The following is a 20610-nucleotide window of genomic DNA, read 5'->3' as shown; positions in this document are numbered from 1 at the left end:
CACCTCCCATCCAAGGCTCAGCATTCTCATGGCTTGTGGTTTAGTCCCGTGCTTTCCTGCGATGAGGTTTCGTCACTGAGCCGTTTAGCAGCATCTTCCTTTTTGACCTTTGCCTCCTTGCTGTCACATACCTTACTGGTCCCCTCTACATGATGACACACAACACCATGGAGTCCCACATGTCCCTTCACACCTGGCACTAGGTTGTCTGCTGGGGAGTCTCAGAAGCAGACTAAGGCCTGGAAGCTCAGAGTGTGGGTTAACATGCTACCTGGAGCCATTCTCTACATTGCTGGGAAGAGGCAAAGCAATTCTCCAGAGCCCTGGGAGGATCCTACCAGAGACATACTGAAGGACTGCTATCGCAGAGCACCTGACTGGTCCAGGGAAGCAAGCATCTCCAGAGAGGATAGGCCTGTCTACTCTTGCATGCTCAGGCCAGAACACTTGCCCAGTGGCAGCCCTTGGCGACAGTCAGTGTCCTGGCCCATTTATCCAGTCACTCATGCATGTAGTTAACTAATATTTACTGAGCATTTCTTACGACTTGAGTCCTAGGCCATGGCGGTAAGCACAGGCATGCCCCTGCCGTCCTGTTCTTCACTGCCTGGTGAAAGCGGATTTGGTTATCTATTCGTTTGGCTACTGTTTATTGAGAGTCTGGCATCTGTCAGATATTGTTCTAAGCACCGAGACTCCAACACAGAAGAGCACAATAGGGGAGAAAATCCCTGCCTTCCCAGACTTAGAGTCTGGGCGAGGAGACAGATAATGAACACATAGACAAGGGCAGTGTGTCAGAGGCGATGAGTGAGCCGGGGAGGAGATGGAAAGTGCTGGGGAGTGGCTTTGTAGCTAAATTAATCCGGGGAGACCTCACTGAACAATGATCTAAAAGGAAGAGGTGAGGGAAGGTGGAGGGGAAAGGAACAGGATCTTTACAGACATGGGGACATGGTCAGAAGCCAAGGGGAGGCCCATTCACGACCCTAAGGTTGTCTACGGAACAGTAGAGACCAGGCCAGCTCCTGAGCATCTAGCAGTCCAAGAGGGACCCAGTATATTCTAGGTAGGGAGATGGCCCAGGGGAGGCCTAGAACAGAGAGGCTCATGGTCTCACTCACAGGTGGCTTCCCCATTGAGAACAGGCCTCAGAGGGGCAGAGTGGATGTCAGGAGAATGGGAGAAGGGAATTGAACTTGACCTAACAAGAGATCTAGGACTAGGTAGTCCCCATGGGGATGTGAGAAGTTGCGGGACTCTGACATGTTCTGCAGATAGCCACGGGCTTTCCTGATGGGTTGGCTGTGGGATGGTAAGAGGAAGGGAAATGGACACCAAGGTTCCTGTTTCCCAGGGCAAAGGATGTGGTCTACGGCGAGGAGCAGAAGAGTGGCTGAGCTTCAGGCTGGCTTTGTACTCTGACAGTTGGGCTACAGTAGAGAGGCTGGTAGCTGGTATAAGGCTGAGCCATGGGTTGGGGACAGGTTCACGCCCTTCAGGGACGGATGGGATTGAGATACAGGTGCCTAGAGGAAGTGCCAGGAGACAGAAGGAGGAAAGTCTAAGGATGAAAGTCCGGCCTTAGAAGATGGGAATGAGAAAGAATTGCCCAAGAAGGGGAGTAAGCCAGCATGTGGCTGGAGATGGGAACCCCCCAAAGCTGGGGGATTCAATAAAGATAGTGCACTTGGGGCTAGGGGGTGGCAAGAGGCCATAGAACAAGGACTAAATGCCATCTTCCATCAAAAGGCAGGCCATGAGCAAGGGCCACATAGTGTCAACAGGACAAAGACAAAGAGGTTCAGCTGATTGCAGGAACCCCAAGGAGTGACACCAAATCAGAGAGGGCTTCCTGGAAGAAAGGTGGTATAAACAGAAACTGAAGGAGTTTACACTCATCCCCTAGAAACAGAGGGGCTTGCCCAGGCTTGGGGAGCAAAATGAACTCGGGACAGGAAGAACGGCTGCAGCATGTCATTTGAGGAACTGACAAGGAGCAACAGGGAATGAATTACCTCACAGGATCCTAGGAGTCACCAAGCCCTTGATGGCAGGTGGGTGATGGAGTCCACCCTGAGATAGATAGACCGTGGAGACACGGGTGGAGAAAAGATACAAAGTCAGGTGACAGAATGCAGGGACATTTTCTGGAAGCTATCACCCAGTGAGTCAGGAGGACTACATGCGGGGTCTGGAGGACAGTAGCGTGTGACAGAAAGAGACCAGGCTGATGGGGACCTATCTCATGTGTTGACTTCAATCTGGTCCAGCTAGAGCTGTTTGCCAGGGGCCCTGGCAGTACCTTTATCATGTCTTCTCGTTTCCCTAAAGGACCCCTCCCCCCACCCACCTAACCCCCCCAGTCCTCCAGCTTCCACCCCCAGCTCCCCCAGCCTCCCCCCTATGCCCCCCATTCCAACCGCAGCCGCCAGTGACTGCTCTCCAGCCTTCTTACACAGTGCAGGGACATGTGAGTGCCTGCTGGGTGCCCCAGGTCCTGGCACAGGAGAGAGGAGATGATCCAGGCAGACAGGCTCTGGGTTCCCATGGGGCCCTGCCCAACATATGGCCCGAATCAAGTGTAGTGTTGGGAAGGGAGGGAGCTGGAGAGAATTCTAGAAGGACGCAGTATTTATGCTACAGGAAGTGAAAGAGCGTTTGCAAGAATGGAAACAATGAGGACAGTGACAGGCAGAAGGGAGGAAAGGGGTCCGAGGGGGTGGAGCATGGGCTGATTGCCAGAAGCACATTGGAACTTGACTGAGGGTGGTAGGGAGCTGTGGAAGCCCCTGAGCAGACACCACTCGCTCAGAGACTGAGGTCAGGGCAGAGAGCCATGACCAACCACCTCACCACAGACCCCCTTCTCTTACAGCTAACTCCCGTGACAGGTGAGACGGGCCACGACGGAATGGGCTCCTGCTGGACGTTAAACTCTGTACCTCTAGAGCAGATCCTGAAGGCCATACAGGCTTGACCTGGGTATCCAGGCTGGTCATGGGGAGATGTGAAGCCATTCGACTCACAGCAGCGGGAGCTACCCATGGGGACGGTTGACTTACTGAGTCTGTACTCCAGATACCACCTAGTGAGGCTGCCGGCAGGATGCTGAGGACATAAATCTGTTCACTAAGACATCCCACCCCTTTCCTGCCAAGGTCCAGGGGCTGGAAGCAGCCGGCAGACTAGCAGCGCCACCGTGTGACAGACGTGGGCCAGCACAACAAGGCAGTTCCACTTGGAGCCAGGAATAACGTTTGTTTGTTTGTTTGTTTGTTTGTTTGGCTGGCTGTCCCAACCAGGAACATGCTCTAAGCCCTGGGCTCCATTCTCAGCCCTCTTTTCACTTTCCTTTTCCTTTTTATTGAAAAAAAATTTTTTTGAGACAAAGTTTCCTTAAGTTGCCTAGGCTAGATTTGAACTCACTCTGTAGCACAGGCCGGCCTTGAACTCAAAATCCTCCGGTTTCAGCCTTTGGAGTAGCTGGGGTTTTAGGCCTGTACCACCAGGCCTAGCTAAGGACACTTGATTATATACAGACTTTCATGATGTATTTTCAATTTACTTCTTCAACAACATCATTGATCTGTTGGCGATTGGCAATTACAAGGTAATAGATATCTAATGAAAATGTGTAAATGACATGGATTCCATATGCGACAAAAATAGACAGTTTTTTTTTTTCAGAATTATCACCTCTTATCCTGCCAAGTTAAACATGGATTGCACTTTGTCAAGTAAGCTTCAGCGCTTTTCCTACAGAATGTGTGGTGTGTGATGTGGTGTGTGTGTGTGGTGTGTGTAGTGTGTGTGTAGTGTGTGTGTATGTGTGCACATGGTATAATGTGGTATGTGTGTGTGTGGTATGGTGTGGTGTGTGTTTGTGTGTGTGTGTGTGCTTGTTATGATGTGGTGTGTGTGTGTGTGTGTGTGTGTGTGTTACGATGTGGTACTCATGTGTGTGTGTGTGTTTGTTATGATGTGGGGTGTGTGTGTGTGTGTGGTATGATGTAGTATGCATGTGTGTGTGTGAGGTGTGATGTGGTGTGTGCATGTGTATAGTGTGTGTAGTGTGTGTGTGTGTGCACATGGTATAATGTGGTGTGTGTGTGTGGTACGATGTGGTACTCATGTGTGTGTGTGTGTGTGTGTGTGTGTGTGTGTGTGTGGTATGATGTAGTATGCATGTGTGTGTGTGGTATGATGTAGTATGCATGTGTGTGTTTGTGTGTATACACAAATGAGACCATATCATGCATGCCTTATATTCTGAATTTTTTCTCTTTAAATTTGTCTTTGCTAACTGTGGAGCAGAAACTAAAGAATATTTGGCATATGTAGACATATGTGAATCATGTTGAATAGAATGTTGTGTGCTTACTGTCTAATTTAAGTAAATTTAAAAAATGTATGTGTGGGTCAGGCAGTGGCACACACCTTTAATCTCAACACTTTAATCCTCTGTCTCTGTGAGACAGAGGCAGGCAGATGTCTGAGTTTGAGGCTATCCTGGTCTTCAGAGTGGCAAGGCCTACAGACAAAATCCCTGTCTCAGAAAAAAAAAATGTATGTGTTTGGGTGTGTGGTATGCAGGCAGGTGTGTTTGTGTGTGCGTGTTCCCATATATGGGAGTATTTATCTATAGGTGAACCCACAGCTTGGCCATATGGTAGTTCGTTTAGGCAGCTTGACCCAGCAATCCCCTGTATCCACCCTTGGAGCCCTAGGATCACAGGCAGACCACCAGGCCCACCTGGCATCTCCGAGGCTCTGAGGGTTTGAGCAGCGCCCTCACACTAACAAGCAGGGGCTTTATCCACTGAGCCCCCTTTACACCCAACAACTGAAGTGACTTTTTTAACAAAGATTTATTTATTTATTTATTTATTTATTTATTTATTTATTTATTTATTTTATATATAAGTACACTGTTGTTCTCCTCAGACACACCAGAAGAGGGTGTCAGATCTCATTACAGATGGTTGTGAGCCACCATGTGGTTGCTGGGAAATTGAACACAGGACCTCTGGAAGAGCAGCCAGTGCTCTTAACCACTGAGCCACCTCTCCAGTCCCAATTGAAGAGATTTTTATTAGCATTTTAAAAAATTATTTCCTTATGCTTCATATTTTAAAGGTCAAAATGTATTCTACACACACATACACATGCTCTTAAAACTTCATTTGGGTTCGGTATTTATATTGATCATATCACTGTGTTATTAATTGTTAGTGTCCCTTTCTATATGTGGCAGTCCTAAAGCCAGTGCAGCACAGTGCACCTTGACTCGTCCAAGTCTAACATTAATGAATACAGTCATCCTCACCACTGATGCAGGTATGAGGGACCTCGGGCCATTGAAAACCCTATTTACCCCACCTGATTCATGTTCTGGTGTCATCTGGAACCATCTGGTATTTGAGTTCTTTCTATATATCAATCTCCACATGGCATTGTTATTATTATTGTTTTGTACAGACAAATTTGTTTAAATTAACCAGATATTTTCCTCACTGACGTTTATTCCTTTCTTATCTCCACGGTCCTGGCTGGAACCGTTTCTCAGCCCAGCTCATCGCTAATTGTGGCGCTGTGCTAGAGACACATTTGTTATTTGAATGAAAGGTCTGTATTTCACCTTCGCTTTCCATTTTGTACGTATGCACATGTGTGCAGTGTATGTGAGTGCGTGTCTGTAGGAGGATGAGGTCAGAGGTCACCATCAGAAGGCTTCAGTTCTCCATCTAGCCAGCACTCATCGATTGGCTAGACTGATTGGCTTGCAGGCTCTGGGGATCCACACAGCACTCACTGATTGGCTAGACTGATTGGGGGCGGGGAGGCTCTGGGTACTCACCGATCTTGACTAGACTGATTGGCCTGTGGGCTCTGAGGATCCACCCAGCACTCAGGTTGCAGAGATTTGTGACCGCATGCACGCAGCCTTCATACTTGCATGCTGGCGATACAAACTCATGTCCTTGTCCTTGTGGGTCAGGTACTTTACCAACTGAGCCACATCTCCAACACTTTTGGAAAGGCACTTTCTTTATGCAGCTATATTATTCCAGGGTGTTAAGAAAGAGAAAGAGAAAAATAGCGGAGACACAAAGCCAAATGCACGAACGAGCAACTGCATTACATGTAAGCAGACTAAATACTATGCTAGAAAGACAAACACCGTCTTATTAGGTTAAAAGCAGCAACAATATGTGATGCTTATAGTGGAGGTGTAATAAGCATGCGGATAAAGAAACAGGGAGAGTGGTGGTGAGCAAGCCTTCTATCAGGCAGACCCCAGCCACAGACCCTCTGCTGAAGCAGGCTATGAAAGCCCTGCTAAACATAGACCAGGGAAGAATTGATTTATCAAGTAGATACAATTCTAAATTTGCACAAAACTAGTAACATAGCCTCAAAGTATATAAAGCAAAAAAAAAAAAAAATCAAGGGAACTAAAAGAAGAAATGAATATACCGTTCTTCCACTGGCCACTCTCACATTAAATAGTGATAAAATCTCACATATCTTTACGGGCATCATTGGAACGCCAGGGTTCTTTAGAGGTCCAGAAACAATGGGATGAATACATCCTTGTATATATTACAGAAATTATTTTTTTAAAAGATATATTTATGTATTATATGTAAGTACACTGTAGCTGTCTTCAGACGCTCCAGGGGCGCCAGATCTCGTTACGGATGGTTGTGAGCCACCATGTGGTTGCTGGGACTTGAACTCTGGACCTTCGGAAGAGCAGTCGGGTGCTCTTACCCACTGAGCCATCTCACCAGCCCCTACAGAAATTATTAAGTCAGTTATATTGAAATGCCAACAATTGTTGAATCTTAGCTGAGAGGCCGAGTGCCCAGCAGGGGCTCAGTCCTTGATGTTGGGTGTCTCCCTCGCTCTGCTCGGCAGCTGGGGGACTCCCACAGTGACTCTCACTGGGGACTCTGGCAGTAGTTGCTCACTCCACAAGTCAGAGTTCCAATACAGCCTGGAGAGCCACTGGCCCCTAATCAGCTAGGGAAACACTGGCCTGATATCAGTGAAGGACACAGGAAGTGGGGGCTGCTGTGAGGAGGGCAAATTCACTGGACAGCAGGAGGGAGAGGGAGCAAAGAGCTCATAATCTTCTTCTCCCATGCTCCTTTTCATCTGGGCTGCTGCCAGCAGATACCACCCACAGTAGAATGTTCACACCACCGGGTAGGGGGACGCCCCCATCCCCCAGAGGAAGAACGGTATATTCGTTTCTTCTTTTAGTTCCCTTGATTATGATTTTTTTTTTTTTTGCTTTATATACTTTGAGGCTATGTTATTAGTTTTGTGCAAATTTAGAATTGTATCTACTTGATAAATCAATTCCTCCCTGGTCTATGTTTAGCAGGGCTTTCCTCTTTCATAGCCTGCTTCAGCAGAGGGTCTGTTGCTGGGGTCTGCCTGATAGAAGGCTTGCTCACCACCACTCTCCCTGTTTCTTTATCCGTGCGCTCGCGTGTGCATGCGTGTTTGTGTGTGTGTGTGTGCGCGCGTGCGCGCACGCTCTCACACGCACACAGGAGGCCACTTTGCAGGAGTGTTGGGGGTTTTGTTTGGCTGGCTGGCTGGCTGGTTGGTTTGTTTTGGTTTTGTTTGGTTTGGTTTTTGGGTTTTCAAGACAAGGTTTCTCTTGGCTGTCCTGGAACTCACTCTGTAGACCAGGCTTGAACTCACAGAGATTTGCCTGCCTCTGCCTCCCCAATGCTGGGATTGAAAGCATGGGCCACTACCCAGCTGGTTGGTTTCTGTTTTAAAACAGAGCCTGCTATGTAGCTTAGGCTAACCTAGAACTCACTTGTAGACCAGGCTGGCCTCCAGCTTCACATAGTCATCTTGCCTCTGCCTCCTACGTTCTAGAATTACAGGTGTCTGGCAAGGGAGATGGATGGGCTGTTCAGGACCAGAGGGTCTTCCTGCCCAGCTCAGAAATTCATCTGTGGTTAGGCCTGGAAGATCCCCTGGAGATGATTCCCAGGGCCATAGGCAAGCACACCACATGGGAGCCTATCAGAAATGGGTCAGGCCATACTCAGACCCTGACTCAAAGCCTGCTTTCAGAAAAGATGTCCAAGTGACTCCTGCATGAAATTCTCGAAAAATAAAATATTACATTTGTAAAATAGAATAAATCATGTTAATTAAAAAAAAAAGTTGAGAAGCTTTGCCTTAGTAGCCCTCCTCCCATTTTCTAGACCAGCAAACCGAGGGACAAGACACCTTCCAGGACCAGGGCCTCATCCTTGGGACCCTCATTACAGTCCCAGGCTTTCCTGCCTCTCTGGTTACCTGCACTTCAGACTCTTCCCTGAGATTCTTGTGCGGTTTTTGCAAGGCTCACGCGCGCCCCCTGGTGGAATCAGGGGAAACTCCCTGTCCGAGCCCAAAAGTTTAGATAAGAGACTTGGCCCCTGGTTTAAAATCAAGGAATGAAGGCAGAGACTAGAGAACAGCGGGAAGCCTGCAAGTCGGGAAGTAAGTAGAGAGATAACTTTTAGTTTGAACAAAGACTGCAGGGTTGAAGTTGGTCCGAGCATCTTCTCTAAGCCTCTGGGGGATGGGGGCGTCCCCCTACCCTGTGGTGTGAACATTCCACCGCCAAGGCAGGAAGTGCTTAATGCAAAGACCGAGGTCATAGCTGCAAAACTGGAGTCTAGGACCCAGCCCAGGCCTGAGCCACTCTTAAGAGGGTTTTCCCCTCCCGCTGTGCAGAAACAGCTTTAGAGCCTTTCCTTACAAGGAGCCAAGAGGCCCAGAGACTTGTGTATGTTAAAACGCCCAAAGAGCTAGTGATGAATGGTCCCTTCCAGGTCTGAGTATGGCTGTGACCCAGTTGTTCAGTAAAACACTGGGTTCCATGTGTCCAGGTCTGAATCAAGGCAGGCCTGGGGCACAGGCCTGTAATCTCAGCCCTTGGAGCAAGGCAGGAAGACTGTGAGTTAGAAGCCAGCCCTGTTATATCCTGAGGCTTTATGCAAACAAGGAAACAAAAGAATTATGCTTAATAAGGGCAGCATCTATGCCTACAAATATGACAACTCTGGGTACCTCATGTGAATGAAATCATGCAATATTTACTAATCTGTTTGCCTCATTCCAAAGGTTTGTCCACATTAGAATGCTGTGTTTCCCTAAGGCTGAATAATATACCTGTGTGTGTGTGTGTATCTTAGGTAAGTGTGTATGTTAGGTGTATTAGTTAGGCTGTCATTGCTGAAAAGAGTTGACCATGACAGCTCTTACAAAGGAAAACACTTAATTGTGACTGGATCAGAGTATCAGAGGTTCAATCCACGACCACCATGATGGGAGGCATGGTGACGGTGACGTGCCAGCAGACATGGTGCTGGAGAAGGAGCCAAGAGTTCTACATCTTGATCCACAGGCAGCATAAGAGAACTGTGAGCCTTCGGAGCAAGGGCTTGAGTATCTAAGACCTGAAAACCTGCTCCCACAGTGACACACTTCCTCCAGTAAGGCTATACCCACTCCAAAACGGCCACACCTCCTAACAGGGGCAGTCTCTATGGACCAAGTATTCAAACACTCGAATCTATGGGGGCCGTTCCTATTCAAACCACCACAGTCCACACCCTGGCCCTTGTAGGTTTGTAGCCATATCATAATGCAGAAATGCATTCAGCCCAAATCCAAAACTCCTCATGGTCTATCACAGTCTCAACAATGTTTAAACAGTCCAAAGTTCAAAGTCTCCTCTGAGATTCATGCCATTTCTTAACTGTAGTTCTGTATAAAATCCAAGTAAAAAAGTAGATCACATACTCCCAACATACAGTGGCACAGGATACATATTACAGTTCCATAAGGGAGGAAAGGGTGCACAGTGAGGAGATACTGGACTGAAAGCCAATTGGGCAAACTCCAAATTCTGCATCTCCATGTCTGACGTCAGATCTCCAACTCTTGTCAGCTTCGTTGACTGCAACACACTTCTTTTTCTTGGGCTGGTCCCCTCACTGTGAGCAGTCTTCTCAACAGGTATCCAGGGCTCTGGCACCTCCAACACTTTGAGGTCTGCGAGGCAATCCAGGCTTCACCTTCGAAGCTTCACACAGTGGCCTCTGCTGCACATGGACACCCAGACACATGTCTGACCAGCTTTTCTTAGCTGAGGTAGCTTCTTTCTCTTCTTTTTGACTCTAAAGCTAGAGCCACGTGACTGAAGCTGCAAAGTTCTGCTTGCTGGGGCTGGGACACGGCCCCTCGTTCCATGACATCTTTACCAGCTTTCTGTTTTCAGTGGTTTCCTTCATTGCCTAAGCTTGGCTGTCTTGGAACTCGCCCTGTAGACCAAGCTGGCCTTGAATGCAGAGAATCTGCTTCCCTCTGTCTCCTGAGTGCTGGGATTAAAGGCAAGAACCACCACACCTGGACCTAAACTCTTCTTTAATTCCTTTTTCACAAGTTGGAAGTTTAGCTGGGTGAGAGGTCACCACTCCCTTTATTTCATTTAACACAAGGCTTTTCTTTAATCTGTTCATCTCCTTGAACACAGGATTTAGCTCCGTTCCACTTCCTAGTGCTTCTTTTCTCTGCAATCTGTAGGTTTTTGTATTTTTGTTCAGCTTGCTCCTCGTTATTCTAGCTCTTCATAGAAGAGAACACTAGTAATCACAGGACAGAGTCTATACTAGGCTGTTTTGAGATTTCCGTTGCCAGTGCAATTAATCCAAAACTCTTCAATTTAGCCTCAGGGGGACTTTTTCAATCAAGGGCAAAAACAGCCACATTCTTCACCAAAATATCACAAGAACAGTCTCTAGAATACTAAGATTCCTTTTCTCTGAAACTTCTTGAGCCAGGACCCCACAGTTCAAATCACCCTCAGCATCACTGTCTTCCATGTTCCTACTAGGCTGGCCCTTTAAGCCCCACTTAAAGCATTTGACTGCTTTTTTGATCCAAAATCCCGAATGCCACATTCCTCCAAACAAAAGCATGGTCAGGCCAGTCACAGCAATACCCTTGATACCAAATTGCTTAGTTAGGGTTTCTATTGCTTCAACAAAACACCATGACCAAAAAGCAAGTTGGGGAGGAAAGGGTTTATTCAGCTTACACTTTCCACATTGCTGTTGATCACCAAAGGAAGTCAGGACTGGAACTCAAGCAGGTTGGGAAGCAGGAGCTGATGCAGAGGCCATGGAGGGATGTTACTTCCTGGTTTGCTTCCCATGGCTTGCTCAGCCTGCTTTCGTATAGAACCCAGGACCACCAGGCCAGGGATGGCACTACCCATCATTGGCTGGGCCCTCCTCCATTGGTCACTAATTAAGAAATTGCCTTACAGCTGGATCTCATGGAGGCATTTCCTCAAGCAAGGCTCCTTCTTCTCTGATGATTCTAGCTTGTGTCAAGTTGACACACAAAACCAGCCAGTACCGTAGATGAGGAAAAATATATTTTATAACACTGAGGAACTAACCCAAGTCTATAGTAAGCAATTGTTGTACCATGAGACACATTCCTCCCCTTGGTTTTGTGTGTGTGTGTGTGTGTGTGTGTGTGTGTGTGTGTGTGTGTGTGGTGTATATTGAGGGTGGGAGGGGTGTGTACGAATATGTGAGCACATGTGTGTGCGTGCATGTGGAGGATCAAGGCTGACATCAGAAGTCTTCCTCGATTCTTACTGCTTTAGTAATTGAGGCAAAGTCTTTCAATTGGACCCAGAGCAGCTGACACAGTCAGTCTGGCTTGCTCCAGGGATTTCACCTCCACCTGAGTGCTGGGATCACAGACTAAGCTTCCACCTTCCCCAGCATTTACGGCTGTTCTGGAAATCCAAACCCCAGTCCTCACACAGGGCAAGTAACTTAGCCACTGAGCCATCTTCTCAGCTTGCCATCTTATTTTTTTGAGACAAGGTCTCTCACTGAATATGTAGAAGACTATTTCAGCTAGACTGACTGCTCAGTGAGCCCTTTGGATATGCCAGTCTCTACCCCATGTGGTGGTTTGACTTGAGTACCTGCTGCTCAGTTGGGAACAATTTGGGAAGGATTAGGAGGTGTGTCCTTGTTGGAGGAGGTGTGTCACTGGAGGTAAATAAGCTCTGAGACTTCAAAAGACTCACTAAATTATAGTGATCTCTCTCTCTCTCTCTCTCTCTCTCTCTCTCTCTCTCCTTCACCCTCACTCTGCCTCCTACTTTTAGATGAAGATGTGAACTCTCTGCTGCTCTAGCCAACAGCATGCTGTCAATCATGGACACTACCCCCCCCCCAACCAAAAGTCCAGTGGAACTTACTTCCTTTGTAAGTTGTCTTGGCCATAGTGCTTTATCACAAAAATAGGAAAGTAACTAAGATGTCCCCAACACAAGATGTGTGCTACCTTGCCTGGATATTAAGTGGGTGTTGTGATGTAGACTCAGTTCCTCGTGCTTGGCATTTTTGTCAGTATTCTGTCTGTTTCACTGTTGTGAAAAGACAGTGTGGCCATGGCAACTTTTATAAAACATTTAACAGGGACTGGCTTACAGTGTCAGAGTGTCAGTGTTTAGTCTATTGTCACAGTGAGGAGCATGGTGGCACTCAGGCAGACAACGTGCTGGGGAAGCAGCTGATAGTTCTACGTCTGGATCCAAAGGCAGCAGAAGGAGACACTGGAACTGGCTTGGGCTTTTGAAACCCCACAACCCATACCCAGAGACACAATTCCTCCAGCAAGGCAAGACCACATCCCCTAATTCCTCTCAAATAGTGCCACTTCCTGAAGACCAAACATTCAAACATATGAGTCCATGGCGCCCATTCTTATTCAGACCACCACACTGGCACAGTGAGTTCTGTATGGGCTGCTCCTCGTTTCTACTGTGTGGTGACCAAAAGCGATTTGGGAAGAAAGGGTTTATCTGGATTCCATTTCCATATCACAGTCCATCACTGAGAGAGCTAGGACAGGAACACAGGGTAGGAACAAGGTCAAGAACAGAAGCAGAAGTGATGGAATAACACTGTTTACTGGCTAACTCTTATTCAGCCTGCCCAGGTCCACCTGTCCAAAGATAGTACCCCACAATGGGCTGTGGACCCCCACATCAACTAGTAATCAAGACATGCCCACGGGTCACTCGGATGGAGGCAATTCCTCAGTGAGATTCCCTCTTCCCAGGTGTATATTTGGGTTTGTGTCCTGTTGACAGCTGAAGCTAACACTGAGCCATCTCCCCTGCTCCCTTTCTGTTCCCCTTGGGTTTTTTATTGTTATTGTTTTGTTTCCCTTTCAGACAGAATCTTACTATGCAGTCCTGGTTGGCTGGAATTTGCTATGTAGACCAGGCTGGCCTGGAACTCACCTCTGCCCCCAACTTCCACATCCTGCACCCCATCCTAGGACTAAAGACATGTCCCACCATGCCTGGCCTTATTTTGGCATCTTAAGACAGAGTCTCACTCTGAATCTCAGGCTGGCTCATAATTCTTCTGCCTCAGTTTCCCAAGTGCTGAGACTACAGGTGTATACCTCATGCCTGACTTGAAAGATAGATTTTCTTTCTAACTTTCTAAGTTCCCAACCGGGCCACTCATGACAGAGGGCAGATTAACAAGAGGAACATGCATATTCATTTTATATAAATTTTATATACATTTGTGTGTGTGTGTGTGTGTGTGTGTGTGTGTGACTTGGGCAGGCTGGCGAAGGAAATGAGGAGCTGAAGAAGGAGGCATGAGGTGTGTGCTGAGTCTGGGGGAAGTCATGGAAGAGACTGGTGGGATGAATGGTCATATGTCACCAGTGGGGAAATGTCAACAGGCTTGTCCATTCTGGCTCCTCTCTGTGTCCCTCTGTCTTACAACGGAGGCCAGGAAGGTTCCTCTCACAAGGACTTTCTGGGAGAGGCTTCAGAAGAGCAACAAGAGGTCTTTCCTATACGGGCCATTTCACAATGGCTTTCAACTTCAAGTACTCAGGGGCCACATTAGCAGGTAGAATGTTCTGCACCCCTCAGTGTTCAGCATGTTCTGCCCCATGATGGGCACTTGGATCCACTTCTCCTCTGTGCAATGGAGGCTCGGTTGTCTGCAGTGTCAGTCATAGGTAGGGGTGGGTTTGCAGGATCCCGGGGCGACCCTGCTTAACTTTCTGAGCCACTGCCAAATTGTTTTCCACTGGGATTTGTGCTCACCATCCTCGGTGCATCATCTGGGGAAGCTGCCAGCTCATGCTTCCCAGGGGGTGGCCCTGCTCTTGGCTCTGTTGCACAGGGGACAATGCTCAGTGGGTAAGAGCACCTGACTGCTCTTCCGAAGGTCCGGAGTTCAAATCCCAGCAACCACATGGTGGCTCAAAACCATCCATAACGAGATCTGGCGCCCTCTTCTGGAGTGTCTGAAGACAGCTAAAGTGTACTTACATATAATAAATAAAATCTTAAAAAAAAAAAGAGAGAGAGAGAGAGATTCAGAAAGATGGAGCCTCATGCCCCACACAGCCTAAGAAGCACAGAGCTCGTAGGGACTGAACTGTCAAGAAGGTTCAATGGGTAAGGGTGATTACTACCAAGCCTGATGACCTGAGTTCCATCCCCAGGACCGGCATGACAGAAGGAAACACTGACTTGTGTAAGCTTTTCTGTGACCTTCACGTGTGTGCTGGGGCACAAGTGCACCCACACATAAATACATAAACACTAAATAATTCTTTAAAAAAAGAAGGGGCAGGAGGGAGCTGGAGAGATGGCTCAGTGGTTAAGAGCACTGACTGTTCTTCCAGAGGTCCTGAGTTCAATTCCCAGCAACCACATGGTGGCTCACAACCATCTGTAATGAGATCTGATGCCCTCTTCTGGTGTGTCTGAAGACACCGACAGTGTACTTATATACATAAAATAAATAAATAAGAAGAAGAAGAAGAAGAAGAAGAAGAAGAAGAAGAAGAAGAAGAAGAAGAAGAAGAAAAAGAAGAAGAAGAAGAAGAAGAAGAGGAGGAGGAGGACGAGGAGGACGAGGAGGAGGACGAGGAGGACGAGGAGGAGGAGAGACAGCTCATTGGTTAAGAGCACTGGCTGCTTTTCCAGAGATCCTGGCTTTCAATTCTTAGCACCCACGTTGCTTAGGGTTACTAGCGTTGTGATGAAACACAATGACCAAAGAAACTAGGGAGCAAAGTGTCTATTTTGCTTACACTGCCACACTGAAGTCTGGCACTAAAGGAGGAACTCACACAGGGCAGGAACCTGGAGGCAGGAGCTGATGCAGAAGCCATGGAGGGGTGCTGCTTACTAGCATGCTCACCATAGCTTGCTCAGCCTGCTTTCTTATAGAACCCAGGTCTATCTGTCCAGAGAAGACAAAATCCAAAATGGGATGGGCCCTCCCCTGCTGGAGACAGCATACAATGACAGGGACTGCCTGCAGTAGGCTGGGATGGAGACATCTCAGTAGCCTGCAACAGCTCTTTGTAAAAAACAATTGTTCCCAGTTCTCCTAACCTTAGCCCTGGACAACGGCTGTATAGATTTCATTTGTGCATGACTTCTTTTCAGTTGGCCCTGGTGTGCATAACTATTCTATTCTATCTGACTTTCTTACTTCTTTCTCCTTCCGCTCTGGTGAATTCTGTGAAACTAGATGTTCCTGGGTGTGTAATGATTCTTAAACAATTAAAAATTGAGGCATGGGGCACAGCACAGCACAGTCCTAATGGCCCAGGTGCATGCTGTGTGTTCTCATCTTGGAGACAATGTAATAACTGCACATTGGTAGTTACAGATTAATGTATTATATGCAAAGAAAGTTTGAAGAAATTATTAGAAAATTAAATAGAGCCAACATTGGGATCCCAAGAAAGAAAAAAAAAACTATTAAAGTTTTGAAATAAGTTTTGCACAACATTTGAGAGTGGTTCCTGGATAAGCAAGTATAGAATATGTAAAATCTTATATTAGTAAAATTAAGTCAAAACACTGGGTCTCTTAGGAGAGTCATTATGTGCAATGTGCAGAAGCAGAAAGCTAGCGGAACTACTGAGTTAAGGGTTAACTTGATTCTTTCTGGCCACTGCCTGGCAGCTTTGCCCATGTCATTTATCATTAGAGCTTCACAAGAAAATGCAAGTAGCTGGCCTCGGAGCTCTGAGCTCTGAAGTATAAAAGTTAAAGTTTAAATAGTGGTAAGTTTGCGATTATTATTATTTTGGCTACAGGCCTGGGAATAGGGAAGCTTGAAACTTGGGAACAACTGTGATTCTTGATTCTTTGTGGGACGAGGTTATTCTTTTGAATTTGATTTGGCAATGATTATACAATGTCTTTTTTTTTTTTTAACCTGCTTTTGGAGTATCAATAAAAGACCGGAGCAAGAGAGCGAGTAGAGAGCGAGTGAGGAGTATGTGAGGTGAATGTGGAGAGCGCATGAAGAGTGAGAAAGAGAGAGAACATGAGAAGAGTGTGTGAAGAGTGAGTGAAGCAAGAATGTGAAGAGTGAGTGAGGAGAGAATGTGAGGTGTGTACAGAGCATGTGTGTGTGAGTGAAAGGAGAGTGCATGTGATATGTGGGTGAGATGTGTGTGAAGAGTGTGTGTGAGAGGGAAAGGGGGAATACACAGAGGTGTGTGTGAGTGTGAGACTTCAAGGAAAGAAAAGCACACAGGAAAAAAGCAGAGAGCACAAGAGAATGCAGAGTGTGTGCAGCCTCAAGCTGTGAGCGAATGAGCGAGAGAGAAAGAGAGCAGAGAAAGAGAGAGAAGAGAGAGAAAAATTTAAGCCTTGAAAGATTGCCTGTCAGCGTGTACCCCAAAAGTAGTCTGTGTATATTTATTATGCACCTTCTATGCTCTGCTTCCAGTTGAGAACTCCGATCCTGTGTTCAGGCTGGACCCCGTCACTCCCCCATCAATCACTAATTAAGAAACTTGCTATGGTTGCATCTTATGGAGGCATTTTCTCGATTGAAGTTCCCTCCTTTCAAATAACTCCAGCAGGGGTCAAGTCGACACAAACCCCACCAGTTCCCACATGGTTCCCCATAACCATCTATGACTTGAGGTCTAGGCGGTCCAATGCCATCTTCTGTCTTTGAATAGCAGGCATACACATGGTGCAGAGACATATGTGTACAAAACACTCATACACATGAAATAATTTTTTTTTTCGAGACAGGGTTTCTCTGCATAGCCCTGGCTGTCCTGGAACTCACTATGTAGACCAGGCTAGCCTCGAACTCAGAAATCACCTGCCTCTGCGTCTCAAGTGGGATTAAAGGCATGAGCCACCACCACCCGGCTGAAATAAAATAATTTTTAAAAAATTGAAAGGAGGAGGCGACCAGAAGCCACAGACCACATATACGTGTTTCCTGTTTCTCCCCATGTGATACCCTGTGCCACACTGGGGCTCTTCCACTCTCAGGGGGTTGAATTAGAGCTGCGCTCACAGGTTATGCTATGGTCAGTGCTGGGGCAGCTGGCTGCACAGTCAAACCAGGTCAAACCCAGTCCACAGCAAGGTTAGCATCTGCTGCTTACTGGCTTGAAGATCTGGGGCAAATGACTTAATTTCCCTAAGCCTGTCTTCTCACTGCACAAGGGAAGGGTGAAAATTGCCTTAATGAAGAGTCAGTGACCAGGGCGCAGGTCAGATCAATGCTGTGCTACTGCTACTGTTAGCAGGGAACGGGGACAAGCACTGCAAACCTACCGCATCTTGCTCTTTTTCTCTGCATGTTGGAAAGTTAGGGCCAGTTTGTGCATGACTTGAGGACAGTGGCCAGCTTAGAAGATTTCCTTACCACGTGGGCTGGTGAGGCTAGGGAATTCAGGTTTGAATGGCATTCTCACATTAGCTTCTGTCCAACACCCCCACCCACCCTCCCCAGGCACTTCCCTGCATGAAGACCTTCTAATAACAGGGGTCTCTAACCTCTGAGGAAGTCCCACCTCTCCTGGGCCTGCTCAACTCTGCCTTTCGCCAGGGCTCAGAGTCACCCAGGAGCTGAGCGTACTCTAACTCCCCATCTCCTCCAAAGGGCACTGCCAACTTCTTCTTCACTCAAAACCCCTTGCAACATTAGACTCTGGACTTGGTGAGCAGATGGCTGCAGGCATTTTCTCACAGTACAGGAAGGCAGGGAAACTACGACTGTGGAGGTGCCAGGATTTGCCCAGGAAGTTGGAGATCAGTGTAAGATGTTTGTTCTGCTGATGCCCGCAGCCAGAGCAGCCAGAGCTCGTGTTCTCAGAGGCACTGCATGTGTGGTTGTGGTGCCTGCTATTTAGAGCAGTAATTACCATGGGTAGCAGATGGGGGAGTAGGCTCCAAGGGCTAGGTGCCAGTCAGCCTGGGAACTTTGCTGATAGATGAAGTTTTTCCCTCACTCAGATGTTCTGTGAGCCCCTCTTTAGACTAGGTTCCGTGTTGGGAGCTAGAGATGCAATGAACAAGACAATGGTCAGATATTTGTACTAGGCTGCAGGGCAGTGGTGGTGCATAGCAGGCGAGTCTTTGAGTTCAAGGCCAGCCTGGTCAACGGCATGAGTTCCAGGACAACCAGAGCTACACAGGGAAACCCTGTCTCAGGGGGAAAAAGAAAAAGTAAATACAGGGCCAGAAAGCACAATGAACTTAGTCTCTGGGAGCTAGGAAAAAAAAATGGCCTTTATTCATCAACCCACCCATCATCCATCATCATCATCATCATCACCATCATCACCATCACCACCATCATCATCTGTCTATCAACCACTCATCCTTTGGTCTATCCTTCTGTCCAGCTCTGTACACTTATGGGGCTTATCCCTGTTACTCTACTAATAATTACAGTACTGACTGACAGACTCAATCCAATCAACAGCCTTATTAGATTACTAATAATTTATTTACGGGAAACATGAAATGGCCAGAGTCAGAGGTTTCCAGAATCAGGACACAGCAATAGTTCTAAATGTGTCTTATCTTGGCAGCCCAGCTCCTATGCTCCTTGCTTGGGACAATTGTGCTCTGGAAAGGAGGGACCTTGCCCCAGGCTGTGTGATTCACAGCAAACAAACTGCTTCTTCCAAGGGAGGGGGAGGATGGGGTGGGGTGTGTGTGTGTGTTTAGAACATTTGACAGAGGCTACACCAATCCAAGTTTTTCATGATTTTGTCTCTGCTAGATACCTTGATTTTTGTTTTTCTATCGATATGATAAAATCCCCTGACAAGGGGTTGGAGAGATGCCTCACACTGGCTGCTCTTCCAGAGGACCTGGATTAGATTTACAGCCCTGAGACTGCAGCTCGCAACCCTCTATAACTGCAGTTTCCGGGGATCCAATCCTCTCTTCTGCCCTCTGTGACTACCGGGTATGTGGTGAACATACATGTATATAGTCAAACACCCATACACATAAAATAAAGTGTTAAATACCATGACAAAAAAACAGCTTTTGGAAGGGGGCTGGTGTGATGACTCAATGGGTGAAGGAGCTTGCTATCAAACTTGACAACCAGAGTTCAATCAGGGAGATGTATACAGTGGAAAGAGGAATGGCTCCGGCAAATTGTCCTCTGGCCTCCGCATGCAAAGTGTGGCCTGTGCACACATACAAACATTGCTGGGGCCATTTCAGGTTGAACCAGAATTTGATCTCCTTGGTGGAGAATCCCAAGGCAAAGTACCAAACTCTGCTCTAGGAATCAGAGGTTAGGATGTCTCAGCTAACTTTCCTTAACTCAGCTTATTTTAGTTAACTTACCTTAAATTGTCAGCTTCTGTACACACACAAATAAATGTCAACAAAACCAAACAAAACACAAAAACCAAAAACCTTAAGGGAGAAAGGGTTTATTCTGATCTACCGTTCAAGGGTACAGACTATCACAGCATGGAAGTCAAACCGACAGGAGCCTGAAGTAGCTGCTCCCGTGGCATCCACTGGCAGGAAGCAGACAGGAGTGCATGAATGCACATCTCTGCTTGACTTCCTTTCTCCGTTTATGCAGTCCAGGATTCCAGGATTCCCCACGAAGGGAATGGTGCCGCCCACAGTGGGCAGGCCTTCCCATATCCCTTAAACTAATCAGAGCAATCCTCAATAAACTAGCCCTGAGGCCATTACCCAGAAGGCTCTAGAGTCTGTTAAGATGCTGTTAACCATCACAATAGGTTCATCTTTTTAGGCCTGTTGAGCCTCCACCTCATGACTGTGGCTTTAACAGAGAGGGAAAGCATTTCCCTTCCCACTAGACTTGCTAGGGGTAGGGGCTGTTGGGGGCCAGCCCCAGGGTTCTGTGTGATGGGGACGACTAGCTACAACAGGCAAGGCAGGTGACCACAGTGACGTTTTCTGGTCATAAATAAATTTATATCTGAGGCTAGGCTATTTTGTGGGCCATTTTTGGTTTAAGCCAATCTAGGTTTATGCCATGTGTCAGGAAGAGACCACCAAAGTTACCCATGATCTTCTCAGATGACCTGGTTGTCAGCGGGTCCTCAGTTTCTGCTGCCATTCCCCTGCCTCCTACCATAGTTTCTGGCCGACTCTCCACTCTGTCCATTAGCCAGTCTCCAGGCGTTGAGTTGGGGACCTTCATGTCTCCTTAATTCTATCTGCTTTTCTTGATC

The 20610-nt window shown here is 47.2% G+C and overlaps 1 long non-coding RNA gene across 1 annotated transcript in view; it reads left to right on the top strand.

Annotated features, from left to right (window-relative positions):
- The window catches only part of LOC110309229, a 14799-nt gene extending 11468 nt beyond the window's left edge, over window positions 1-3331 (top strand). The window contains exon 3 of the long non-coding RNA XR_003838416.1: window positions 2879-3331. This is a non-coding gene — a long non-coding RNA (uncharacterized LOC110309229). The remainder of the gene's footprint in view (window positions 1-2878) is intronic.
- Window positions 3332-20610: the final 17279 nt, after the last annotated feature.

The sequence above is a fragment of the Mus caroli genome, chromosome 2, assembly GCF_900094665.2.
Source record: "Mus caroli chromosome 2, CAROLI_EIJ_v1.1, whole genome shotgun sequence".
Classification (NCBI taxonomy): Eukaryota; Metazoa; Chordata; class Mammalia; order Rodentia; family Muridae; genus Mus; species Mus caroli.
This window is presented reverse-complemented; position numbering and strand designations above follow the sequence as displayed.